Source organism: Anguilla anguilla, chromosome 19 (assembly GCF_013347855.1).
Source record: "Anguilla anguilla isolate fAngAng1 chromosome 19, fAngAng1.pri, whole genome shotgun sequence".
NCBI classification, from domain to species: Eukaryota; Metazoa; Chordata; class Actinopteri; order Anguilliformes; family Anguillidae; genus Anguilla; species Anguilla anguilla.
In genome coordinates this window covers 3,258,231-3,270,878 of record NC_049219.1, presented here as the reverse complement: position 1 = coordinate 3,270,878, position 12,648 = coordinate 3,258,231, and positions in this window count along the sequence as shown.

Sequence of the window (12,648 nt, the reverse complement as noted above, 5' to 3'; positions counted from 1 at the left end):
CAGACACTGCAGAGTTCAGGAAGGAGGCATAAATTAACTCCCAGGGCTAAACAAACTTTGGTCCGAAAGGTTCAACTGAACCCCAAGACAACAACAAAGGAACTGGTGAAGGAGTTGGAAGCATCAGGTACCAAAGTATCTATATCCACCATTAAGAGAATCCTACATCGCCATGGCCTGAAAGGCTGCTGTACAAGGAAGAAGCCCCTACTCCAAGTCCGCCATAAAAAATCCAGAATGAAGTTTGCAGGTGATCTCCAGGACGAAGACCTAGCCTTTTGGAGGAGTGTTCTCTGGTCAGATGAAACAAAAATTGAACTTTTCGGCTATAACGGTCAGCATTATGTATGGAGGAAAAAGGGAGAGGCTTTTAATCCGAAGAACACCATCCCAACTGTGAAGTATGGGAATAGCAGCATCATGTTGTGGGGGTGTTTTGCTGGAAATGGGACTGGTGCACTTCAGAAAATGAATGGTATCATGAGGAAGGAGGATTATCTAGAAATACTGAAGCAAGACCTCAAGACATCAGCTAGAAAGTTAAAACTTGGTCAGAACTTGGTCTTCCAGCAGGACAATGATCCTAAGCATACCTCCAAAGTTGTAACAAAATGGCTTAAAGACAACAAAGTGAAAGTATTGGAGTGGTCATCACAAAGCCCTGACCTGAATCCCATAGAAAATTTGTGGACTGCACTGAAAAAGCATGTCTGAGCAAGGAGGCCCATAAACCTGACTGAGTTACACCAGTTCTGGCAGGGGGAATGAGCAAAAAGTCTGGCAAAGTATTGTGAGAAGCCTGTGGAAGCTTACCCAAAGCATTTGATTCAAGTTAAGCAATTAAAAGGCAATGCCACCAAATACTAACAAAGTGCATGTAAACTTTTGACCCACTGAAAATTTGATGTAGTACATACAAGCTGAAATAAATGTCTCTTAGCGATTATTTTGAAATGACCTCTCAAATAAAGTAGATACCCTAATTGACTTAACACAGGAAATGCATGGTAACATGAAATGTGTGGAGTTGTGAAAATTTGAGTTTGAATGTCTTTAGCCGAGGTGCATGTAAACTTTTGGCCTCAACTGTAGCCTACAAGTTAAACTGTATATATAGATGTGGTGGGGGGGGCGTGGTTTGTGCGTTGGCTGCAGAGAGAGAGTGGGCGGGGCGGCTCTCAGACTCTGCACCACAGCTGAGGTTGCTAATCAGCACCGCTCTTTAAATGTTTAATTGTTTAACGATGTGCTGATTACCTTGACAGTGAGCCTGGGTGTTTTAAAAGGCATTCGCCGAGGCTGGTGACGGAGGAAGTACGGCAGTACGGCGATTGTATTGTAAAAACTCCATGTAACCGGGTGAACGAAAAGCTGTGTGTTCGGCTACAAATAAAAAAGAAGTGATTACTTCGAACTCGTCTCTCTCTCTATACGCGAGCGGTGGCACTCACCTTGCCACAGTGGTGGCCCGTACGGGGAGGAGAGTCTGGTATCGAGAGAAGAAAGCAGAAACGGTTCAGCCCACCAGCCACGCAAAGTAGAGTCCGGGATGGATCCTAACCTGAACCGGGGAGAGGTAGCACAGCCTCTCGTAGCGCTGGCGCGGATGCTAGAGGGGATGGCTCAGATGCAGGAAAGGCAGGCAGGGGTGCACGCTGCTGTGTGCACAAGCCTCCCTCCAGACGCAGGCGCTGCGACAGCTGGCCGCCGCCGGCGAAGCCAGCTCCCGGGACCGCCAGTCCCGTCCCCAATTCCGGATCCAGCTCCACAAAAATGACCGCCGAGGATGATGTCCAGGCGTTCACAGAAAGTTTTGAGGTGGCAGCGGAGGCGTGCCAGTGGCCCTTGGTGGAGTGGGAGGTACGTCTCCTGCCCCTCTTAACTGGTGATGCTCAACAGGCGGCGCGTGGGCTGCCTCCCGGCGCCCGGGCCGATTACAACTCCGTCAAGAGGGCGGTTCTGGACCGGCTGGGCTGCAGCCCGGAGGATCAGAGGCGCCGGTTCCGGGAGGCAAACTTGCGGGCGGGAGACCGGCCCTTCGCCTACGCGCAACACCTGACCGACATGGCCCGGCAGTGGCTACAGCCGGAAATCCGGTCCGCGGGGGGGGGGTCGTCGAGCAGGTCGTCCTGGAGCGGTTCGTGGAGGGGCTGCCGGAAGGGACGGCCAGCTGGGTTCGGTGCCATCGACCAACCAATTTAGACGGGGCAGTCACGCTGGTGGAGGACCACCTGGCGCTTTACTCTGGCTCCCAGCAGCAAGAGCTGCCGGAACCGGCTCCCCAGAGGAGACCCCCTCTTCGTGCTGGCCCTTCTCCTCTTCCCCGTGCCTTGACCCCTCCCCTCCCTCGACCTAATTTCTCCTCTGCTTATTTTCCCTCTACAGACCCAGGCTCAGTGGCGGGGGGCTCTGCCTCAGTGAGGGCTCCTCAGGCGCTCGGACTGGGGTGTTGGCGGTGCGGGCAGCCGGGTCATCTGCACCGCGACTGTCTGATCATGGAAGTGGGGCAGCTGGTCCGGGTGGTCGGACCGCCCACTTCCGCTCCCGATCCAGAGGGAGCGTACTGCATCCCGGTAAGGGTGCAAGGGAGTGAACACCGGGCGCTGTTGGACTCGGGGGCTATGCAGTCCGTGATACAACAAAGCCTGGTTCGATCCGAGGCATTGGTAAAGGCGTCCTGGGTTTCCGTTCGGTGTGTGCACGGGGATGTGCACGAGTATCCTGTAGTACCCGTGGAAATTCGTTACCAGGGAAAAACGCATATTCTGAAGGCTGCGGTTAGCTCCCGGCTCTCGCACCCCCTAATTTTGGGCACTGATTGGTCGGGGTTTCGAAAGATTCCTGGGAACCTGTTTGGGGTGTGACCACGACTGATAGGGACGTGTGACGTCTGTCCGACACGGCCGAGGGGGGGGGGCAGACCCAGGTGAGTCTCAGGTTGAGACTCCCCGGGTCCCGGTGTTCCACCCCATGGAGGATTTCCCCACTCGAGCAGTCTCGGGACGACACCTTACGCTTTGACTATTACCAAGTGATGCGCATTGATGGTCAGCAGGTGCGCCCCGACGCAGTACTCTCTCACCCTTTTATTTATCATTAGGGACAGGTTGTATGGAGTGTGTCGTGACGCTCAGACCGCTGAAGAAACGACCCAATTGTTGGTACCAAAAAGCTGCCGGGAAATGGTTTTCCAGGCGGCTTATTACAACCCCATGGCGGGACACTTAGGGTATGATAAGACACTACACCATATGTGTCCCCGCGGGCCACATCCAGCCCGGCATACAATTATATTCGGCCCGCGAGATCATTTTATATAGATCTATTATTATTGTTATTAATGGACCAGCGATATGAAGCGCTGATAACACACAAACTACAGATCCCATAATGCAGCGCAACAGCTGCCTTGCCCAACGATAGGTTACACGGGAACATTCCCGCATCAATCAACTCAAGCGTCTGTTGCTGTTTACAACCCTACTGTAAAGTCAAAGCTAGCCCCTAACAATGGCGAAAAGAAAAGTTGATTCTGAAAACAGAGCCTTTCAAAACCGATGGGAGGCTGAGTATATGTTTATTGACATTGCCGGTAAACCCGTGTGCCTTATTTGTGGAGGAAATGTGGCTGTAATTAAGGAATTTAATCTAAGACGGCACTTCGAGACAAAACACCAGGATAAGCTGAAAAACCTGAGTGCAGAGCAGAGGCTACAGAAAGTAGAAGAGTTAAAAAAGAATCTGAAATCTCAGCAGACGTTTTTCACCAGAGCGAAATCACAGAGTGAAGCTGCTGTGAAAGCAAGCTTTATTGTGGCAGAAGAGATCGCCAAATCAGGCCGGCCATTTACCGAGGGAGAGTTTCTGAAGAGCTGCATGATGAAGGTGTGCGATGTCTTGTGTCCAGACAACAGGCAGATATTGGCAAATGTAAGCCTGAGTAGAAATACGGTTGCTGATCGGGTTTGTGAGATGGCCACTGATTTAAGAACACAGTTGATGGAAAGAAGCAAAGACTTTATTGCATACTGTCTTGCTGTGGATGAAAGTACTGACATGACGGACACTGCACAGCTAGCCATCTTCATCCGTGGAGTGGACTCCAGTTTGTGCGTCACAGAGGAAATATTAGACATTAAATCGATGCACGGGACAACGACAGGAAAAGACATTTTTGAAAACGTATGTCAAAGTGTAACCGACATGAAACTGCCCTGGGACAAACTGATTGGACTTACAACAGATGGAGCGCCGGCGATGTGCGGCGGAAAAAATGGGCTAGTGGGGAGGATGCGGGTAAAGATGCAGGAGGAGAACTGTACTGGTGAGTTGAAAGCATATCACTGCATCATACATCAGGAAACGCTGTGTGGTAAAGTGTTAAAAATGGAACATTTAATGAGCACTGTAACGCAAACCGCAAACTTTATCCGAGCTAAAGGTTTAAATCACCGGCAATTTCAGTCTTTCATGCGAGAAATAGATTCAGAGTTTGCCGACATTCCTTATCATACAGAGGTGCATTGGCTGAGTCGAGGAAAAGTTCTCAATAGAGTTTTTGAGCTACACAAGGAAATTTGTCAGTTCATGGACAGTAAAGGAAAAGACTCCACAGTTTTTCGGGATGAGAAGTGGAAATGTGAGTTGGCGTTTCTGGCAGACATAACAACTCATCTCAACGTCTTGAACCTTCAGCTCCAGGGACGTGACCGCATGATCACTGACATGTATGATGCAGTGAAGGCATTTCAAGTGAAGCTGCTCTTATGGGAGACACAAATGCACCAGTGCAACTTGCCTCACTTTCCCTGTTGCCAAGTAATGTTGAACCAAGTCGGTGCAACGATGTTCCCTAATGCGCACTTTGCTGACAAACTGAGCGCACTTCGCACTGAGTTCTTACGGCGCTTTGGAGACTTTGAAGCACAAAAAAGGAATTTTGAGCTGCTTCGCAACCCATTTGCCGTCGACGTGGAAACTGCACCTGTACAGATTCAGATGGAGCTGATAGAGCTGCAGTGTAATGGGACACTAAAGGCAAAGTATGACACTGCAGGGCCCGCACAGTTTATTCGCTCCATTCCTGAAGCAATGCCTCAGCTCCGTCTACATGTGGCTCGAACCTTGTGCATGTTTGGTAGCACATATCTGTGTGAGAAGCTGTTCTCAGTGATGAAGATTAACAAAACAGCACACAGGAGTCGTCTCACTGATGAACACCTGCAGGCCATCCTGAGAATCTCCACAACACAGAATCTTACACCAAACATAAATGAACTTGTTGCCAAGAAAAGAAGCCAAGCATCCAGCTCTGACAAAACAGCATAAGAGCAAAGAAAACTGAATGTTTTGATTTGTTTTTTTTTTTTTTTTGCTGAAAAGCACAAATTTTATTTATATTTCCAGAGTTTTTTGGACCATGCTCATATTTTGACAAGAGATATTTTTATGGAGAGCAAAGTATTTTAAGTTATATAAAGTTTAAGTTAATTTATTCTAGAATAATATTCCTGTCTGTTTTTATTCATATTTATGTTCAAAAAACATTTAGTTTTAGCGTGTTCAATAAATGTTTATCCTGTTCGGCCTGCGACCTAAAGTGTGCTTTGAGTTTTGGCCCCCTGTGCAATTGAGTTTGACACCCCTGCACTACACCGTATAATGGCTCGGTTTTATTGGCCGGGCATTTGGGCGGACGTACGCCGGTGGTGTGCGTCCTGTCCTGAATGTCAATTAGTGAACGCCCCAGCCACCCCAAAAGCGCCGTTGCACCCCCTACCCTTAATAGAGGTCCTGTTTGATAGAGTCGCTGTGGACCTCATCGGCCCATTTGAACGGAGCACCCAGGGATACCGCTTCGTATTGGTCTTAGTGGATTATGCGACCCGGTATCCCGAAGCAGTGCCATTGCGCAATATTTCAGCTAAAAGTGTTGCAAGGCTCTGTTTCAGATTATCTCCCGCGTCAAAATCCCAAAAGAGGTTCTAACTGACCGGGGCACTTCGTTTGTGTCACGCACACTAAACGAGCTATACGGCTTATTGGGCGTCCGGTCTATTAGAACCAGCGTGTACCATCCCCAAACGGACGGGCTCGTTGAACGGTTTAATAGAACTTTGGAGTCCATGGTTCGGAAGTTCATTCACGACGATAGCCGAAATTGGGATATATGGGTAGTCCCTCTATTATTTGCAGTGCGGGAGGTTCCCCAGGCCTCCACAGGATTTTCTCCCTTTGAGTTATTATTCGGTAGAAAGCCTCGGGGAATATTGGACCTAGTTAAAGAAAGCTGGGAGGACGGTCCAAGCCCCAGTAAAAGTGAGGTACAATACGTTATGGACCTGCGAGCAGAACTCCATACACCCCTAATTTCTCTCTTTACCCTGCAGACCGATGCCTCGGACAGAGGGCTGGGGGCCGTTTTGACCCAGCAGGTGGATGGAGTCGATTGCCCGGTGCTGTACATCAGCCGGAAATTATCACAGCGGGAGGCGAGGTACAGCACAATTGAAAAGGAGTGCCTCGCCATCCGGTGGGTGGTCGGTCACCCATTCACCCTCTGTTCGGACCACGCTCCCCTCCAGTGGCTCCACCGCATGAAGGATGCCAACGAACGAATCACCCGTTGGTATCTGGCTCTGCAGCCATTTAATTTCAAGGTGGTTCATAGGCCGGGAGCGCAGATGGTGGTGGCGGACTTCTTTTCTCGCCCCGAAAGGAGGGGGGGGGGGCCAGATGGCTCCCCGGCCTAAGTCGGGCGGTGGGGGTATGTGGTGGGGAGGGGGCGTGGTTTGTGTGTTGGCTGCAGAGAGAGAGTGGGCGGGGCGGCTCTCGGACTCTGCGCCACAGCTGTTAGAGGTTGCTAATCAGCACCGCTCTTTAAATGTTTCATTGTTTAACGATGCGCCGATTGCCTTGACAGTGAGTCTGGGTGTTTTAAAAGGTGTTCGCCGAGGCTGGTGACGGAGGCAGTACAGCAGTACAGCGATTGTATTGTAAAAACCCCATGCAACCGGGTGAACGAAAAGCTGTGTGTTCGGCTACAAATAAAAAAGAAGTGATTACTTCGAACTTGTCTCTCTCTCTATACGCGAGGGGTGGCACTCACCTTGCCACAGTACAGCGGTTAGTTGGAGTTTGGGTTGCTTACAGCAGTAAAATTGAATTTCGTGATTGGAGGCGACAGTGATAACGTTGTCGTAAATATTGTTTCCCCCATTATTACCCCATAACGCGGCAGTTTTTTTTTGGAATCCTGTAGAGTAGTAGTCCTTCCTCGACTCAGTGCACACACTGACGCCGCGAACAAATAGGGTTCCGTTTCTTAAATTATTTGTACATGTCCGGTCTGTGGTCCCGATTGAATGAGTAATTGATTGAATAAATTTGTAGTTTGTAATGAATTTGCTTGTCTGCGACTCCCTGATCTGACATCGGTTTCAAGGGGGTTTCCCGGAGTTGTTGGCGGTTTCCAGAGGATTCCCCCTGGCTAATGTGGATGACAGACAACAGGAGCAGAGTTAACACCATCCTACAGCCATCCTGCTTGTCTCTTAGGAGTGATGATTCATATCGGCGTGTAAGCACACGCACATTACAGCGTTCCTGCTCTGAACATGGACTCAGGCTGGTTGATCTGAATGTACAGAGTAAACAGGCACATGCTGACTTGTGCATCACATCTCATGTACAAAATCTATGCTCAAATGGTTTTAAGGCCACGTCTGAAGGGTTTATATATGCTTCCTGTACTTTCGGGGGTGCTCTGTGCTGTGTGGTCTTCCCTCATAAACCGGTTGGATTTTATTCATATTTTAATAATCTGACTTTTTATCCTACGAGCAGGCATATCATAAGCTCCCCAGAAACCTGATGCTAAAGGCATTGTTCAGTTCTGTTGTGCAGAGTGACCGCACATGACCATTGTAGCACCCACAATTATAATATGGAGCTTATTTTCATATACACAATTTCTAGATGATCTTATTCAGATTCCTTCTCACATACAGCAAGTAATCTAGCAGACTTGCAAACTGAGACACGTTGATCATGGAGGAAAATCATGAAACTCCACAACAGAGCCCATAACAATGCCTCTACATGCACAAGATGTCTTCCAGTGTGGAGAGTATGTATAATGTTCTTAAAATGTTTTCAGAAATCGCATGGCACTTTCTAAAATGGCCTTAACTTGATGCACTTAAAACTAGTTTTTCCTATACATATGAAGGTTATAGATAAATACTTATGTGACCTTTGTGACAGAAATTGCTTGCACATGGAAAATACAGTGGATTTCCTATAAGCCATCTCTACTGAACTTGACTTGACTTTATTGTCCCTGTAGAGAAATGTGGTTTGCAGCACTGTGTTATGTTAAAGGGCATCACAGACGCAGACAATAGAAAGTTATAAACATTGCAAATGTCACAGTAGTAGTAGCACAGGAGTATGCAATATGCAGGGATGCAGCACAGGCAGCCCAGTGTGACACAGGCAGATGGCAGGTATGCCATCCCGCCAAGTTACACCTTGGCGGGGCGGCATGCCCCATACCTATACACCACTGAGCGTTTGGCACTTTTCAGGGTTCCCCACAAAAATAACCACAACAGCCATAGACACTCAGCCCTTAAAAACATTATTTTCTGTACATTCTGACCCCATTTCAACAGACAGAATTCGTAAACAACTTCACACGTCCACACAATAAAGCCCCAAACTAAGGGGATTCGCATTTTCTCCTTCTCCTCCTCCTGCTTCCTGCCACCTAGCCTACAAACAAAATGTCTCCCCATTGGACATTTTACCAACACCAGCCAATCCTTCACCTACACAATCCAATCAAAATCTCAAATACACACGCAAAATAGACCTATCTTTTTACTCTAAAACATTTCCGATCTCAGCAGCGAGTTCCTTTGGCTGAGTGGTTAATGTCGTGGTCTATGGATTACAGGGTCCCTGGTTCAAGCCCCACTGGAAGCAAGTTTCTGAACTGTGCTATTTTGCTCTCTAATATTTGTCTATTATCAACAACCACATCTACCCAGCGTTCACCGAACATATACACTGCATTATGATGTACCATCTGCACGTTCACTTAATTGGCTACAATATCTTCTGTAAAACCACAGACAAGTTTGACCAAAAAATTTCACGCATTGAACAGCAATGTCATGGTGGCGCACTGCCAAAGTTACAGCGTATAAAGGTTGGAACACAAACAGACAGTCAGTTAGAGGGGAGGACACCAAAATCAGATGCCCTCCTTATCTCTAGATTGCAGTGTTTGAAACAGTGCCTGTTTGTACACACTTACACAGAGAGAATAAGGACACAGTGCTGTCTGTACACAGTTACAAGGGAATAAGAACACAGTGCTGTTTGTACACAGTTACACAGAGAGAATAAGGACATAGTGCTGTTTGTACACAGTTACATAAAGAGAATAAGGACACTGTTGTTTGTACACAGTTAAACAAGAGAATAAGGACACAGTACTGTCTGTACACAGTTACAGGGCGAATAAGGACACAGTGTTGTTTGTACACAGTTAGACAAGAGAATCAGGACACAGTGTTGTCTGTACACAGTTACACAGGGAGAATAAGGACACAGTGCTATTGTACACAGTTACACAGAGAGAATAAAGACACCGTGCTGTTTGTAGACAGTTACACAAGAGAATAAGGACACGGAGCTGTTTGTACACAGTTACACGGAGAATAAGGACACAATGCTGTCTGTACACAATTACACAGAGAAAATAAGGACACAGTGCTGTCTGTACACAGTTACACAGGGAGAATAAGGACACAGTGCTGTCTGTACACAGTTACACAAGAGAATAAGGACACAGTGCTGTCTGTACTGAGTTACACAGAGAGAATAAGGACACAGTGCTGTTTGTACACAGTTACACAGAGAATATGGACACAGTGCTGTCTGTACACAATTACACAGAGAGAATAAGGACACAGTGCTGTCTGTACTGAGTTACACAGAGAGAATAAGGACACAGTGCTGTTTGTACACAGTTACACAGAGAATATGGACACAGTGCTGTCTGTACACAATTACACAGAGAGAATAAGGACAGTGCTGTCTGTACACAGTGACACAAGAGAATAAGGACACAGTGCTGTTTGTACACAGTTACACAGAGAATACGAACACTGTGCTGTCTGTACACAGTTACACAGGGAGAATAAGAACACTGTGCTGTCTGTACAGTTACACAGAGAGAATAAGGACACAGTGCTGTCTGTACACAGTTACACAGAGAGAATAAGGACACAGTGCTGTCTGTACGCAGCTACACAGGGAGAATAAGGACACAGTGCTGTTTGTACAGTAGCACAGAGAGGACGGACTAAACCGTGCAGGTATACACACTTTATTGATGTATGGGGTTGTGCTGTGTTATAGCGTGTGCTGCACGCACACCCAGTGCTGTCAGAAAAAAGAGGCCAATCAATCCTCCGGCCACTGACAGCATGATCTTGGCTCCAGGCCCTGCACGGAGTGAGAAAAGCAACCAATCACACAACACATTCTAATCCATTCTACTACAATCACACAGCACATTCTAATCCATTCTACTACAATCACACAACACATTCTAATCCATTCTACTACAATCACACAACACATTCTAATCCATTCTACTACAATCACACAACACATTCTAATTCATTCTGCTCCAATCACACAACACATTCTAATCCATTCAACTACAATCACACAGCACATTCTAATTCATTCTACTACAATCATACAACATTCTATTTCATTCTACTACAATCACACAGCACATTCTAATCCATTCTACTACACTCACACAACACATTCTAATCCATTCTACTACAACCACACAACACAGTATATAATAATAATAATAATAATAATAATAATAATCATTATTATTATTATTATTATTTTGAAGAAAATACCCCCCCTTTTAAACATGTTATACACATAGCTCATTGCTTGCTTATTTATAGAGCCTTCTTTGTTCACTTTTATCAAGTGTAAAAATAATTCTGGAAGGCAGTATATATAAAAAATGTAGGTTGTGTGTTGAAGTTGCTCTGGACAGGTTTCTGCTAAATGCCTACATTCTAGCAATCCCTCACTGAGCCAGCATAACCAATCCCTCAGAAACGCACACTTACACACATACATGCACACGCGCACACACAGATGCGCATGCGCACAAACGCACGCTTACACGCATACATGCACACGCGCACACAGATGCGCATACGCACAAACGCACGCATACATGCACACGCACACACAGATGCGCATACGCACAAACGCACGCTTACACGCATACATGCACACGCACACACAGATGCGCATGCGTGCGCGCACAAAAAATGCACAGAAATGCGCACAAGCAAGTTTCAAGTTTAATTGTCATTCCCACATACATAGTATACGGGAACGAAATGTCGTTCCTCAGGGTCCAAGGTGCTAACACAAATACAACACAGTCTCGAAACATAAAAACAGAATAAAAGCACAATAAAAGCAGTGATACATATAAATAATGCAGTATAAGTGTAATTATAAGAACTATAAGAATACAGGTAATATAAATACTGCCTAACCAGTGGCCTCAGTGGTAATTATACATAGTATAAATAGGAGGCACAGCGGTGATGATGGCCCGGAATAAAGGGTCGGTACAGGGTAGTCATAAAATGTCCATTACAGGGGCAGAGAGGTGTAGTCCAGGTGCGCATCTGCGCACACACACAGATGTGCCCGCACACACGCACGAACCCACACACACACTCTCTCTTGCACTTCTATGAAGATGTGGGGTGGGGCAGAAAATTAACTGTCAGGGAGGAAAAATATTCAGTGACAACAATTGTAACTACAGAACCCTTTTAAAATACTCCAAATATTACAACCATTTTTACCACATGCCATTATTTAGAGAAATTTCACACTATATTTGGTATTTTTTACATAGTATCAATTTATACAGCTGTCTACATATTGAATCAATTCAGGTGAAGTATTCTGCTTTCAGCATAACAGCTGTGTCCTACCTGGAAATCGAACCTGAAACCTTTAGAATGCAGGCATAGTTCCTCAACCAGCAAGTTACTCAACCACCAAGTTACTCACACATACAAAGAACTGTCAGCAGGTCATTAATTCAAATGGTGTAGGTCATATTTTTTAGACTGAAGTGTTTTTTAATGGGCTATTGTATACAAGAGACCTACTAATTGTTTGTATATTGGCAGAGGATCTATAGGGCTAGATAACATTAATTTAGAAATGTGGGTAGCTACAGTAGTTAAAAAGTAGTTATCAGTACAGGCTCAACAGTGAACATGAACCATTCTGACTTAAAGAAAATCGATATACTTGGTGTGAGGAAATCATTATCTTGCGCCAGTTTCTATACCGAATTGCAACACAGATTGTACTTAATTTCAGAGGCGTCTATCTCCACTAACATAATACAGTCGGTCTGTCGTCTCGTTAACAAGGTAGCTAACATTAAACTCGGTGAAAATGCAGAAAGCGGAACTGTCTAAAGTGGGTGTATTTTATTTGGATTTCAGAAATGTTTCCCGCAAAGACATAACCGATGCAAAAGCAATAGCTTAAATGTTTGCT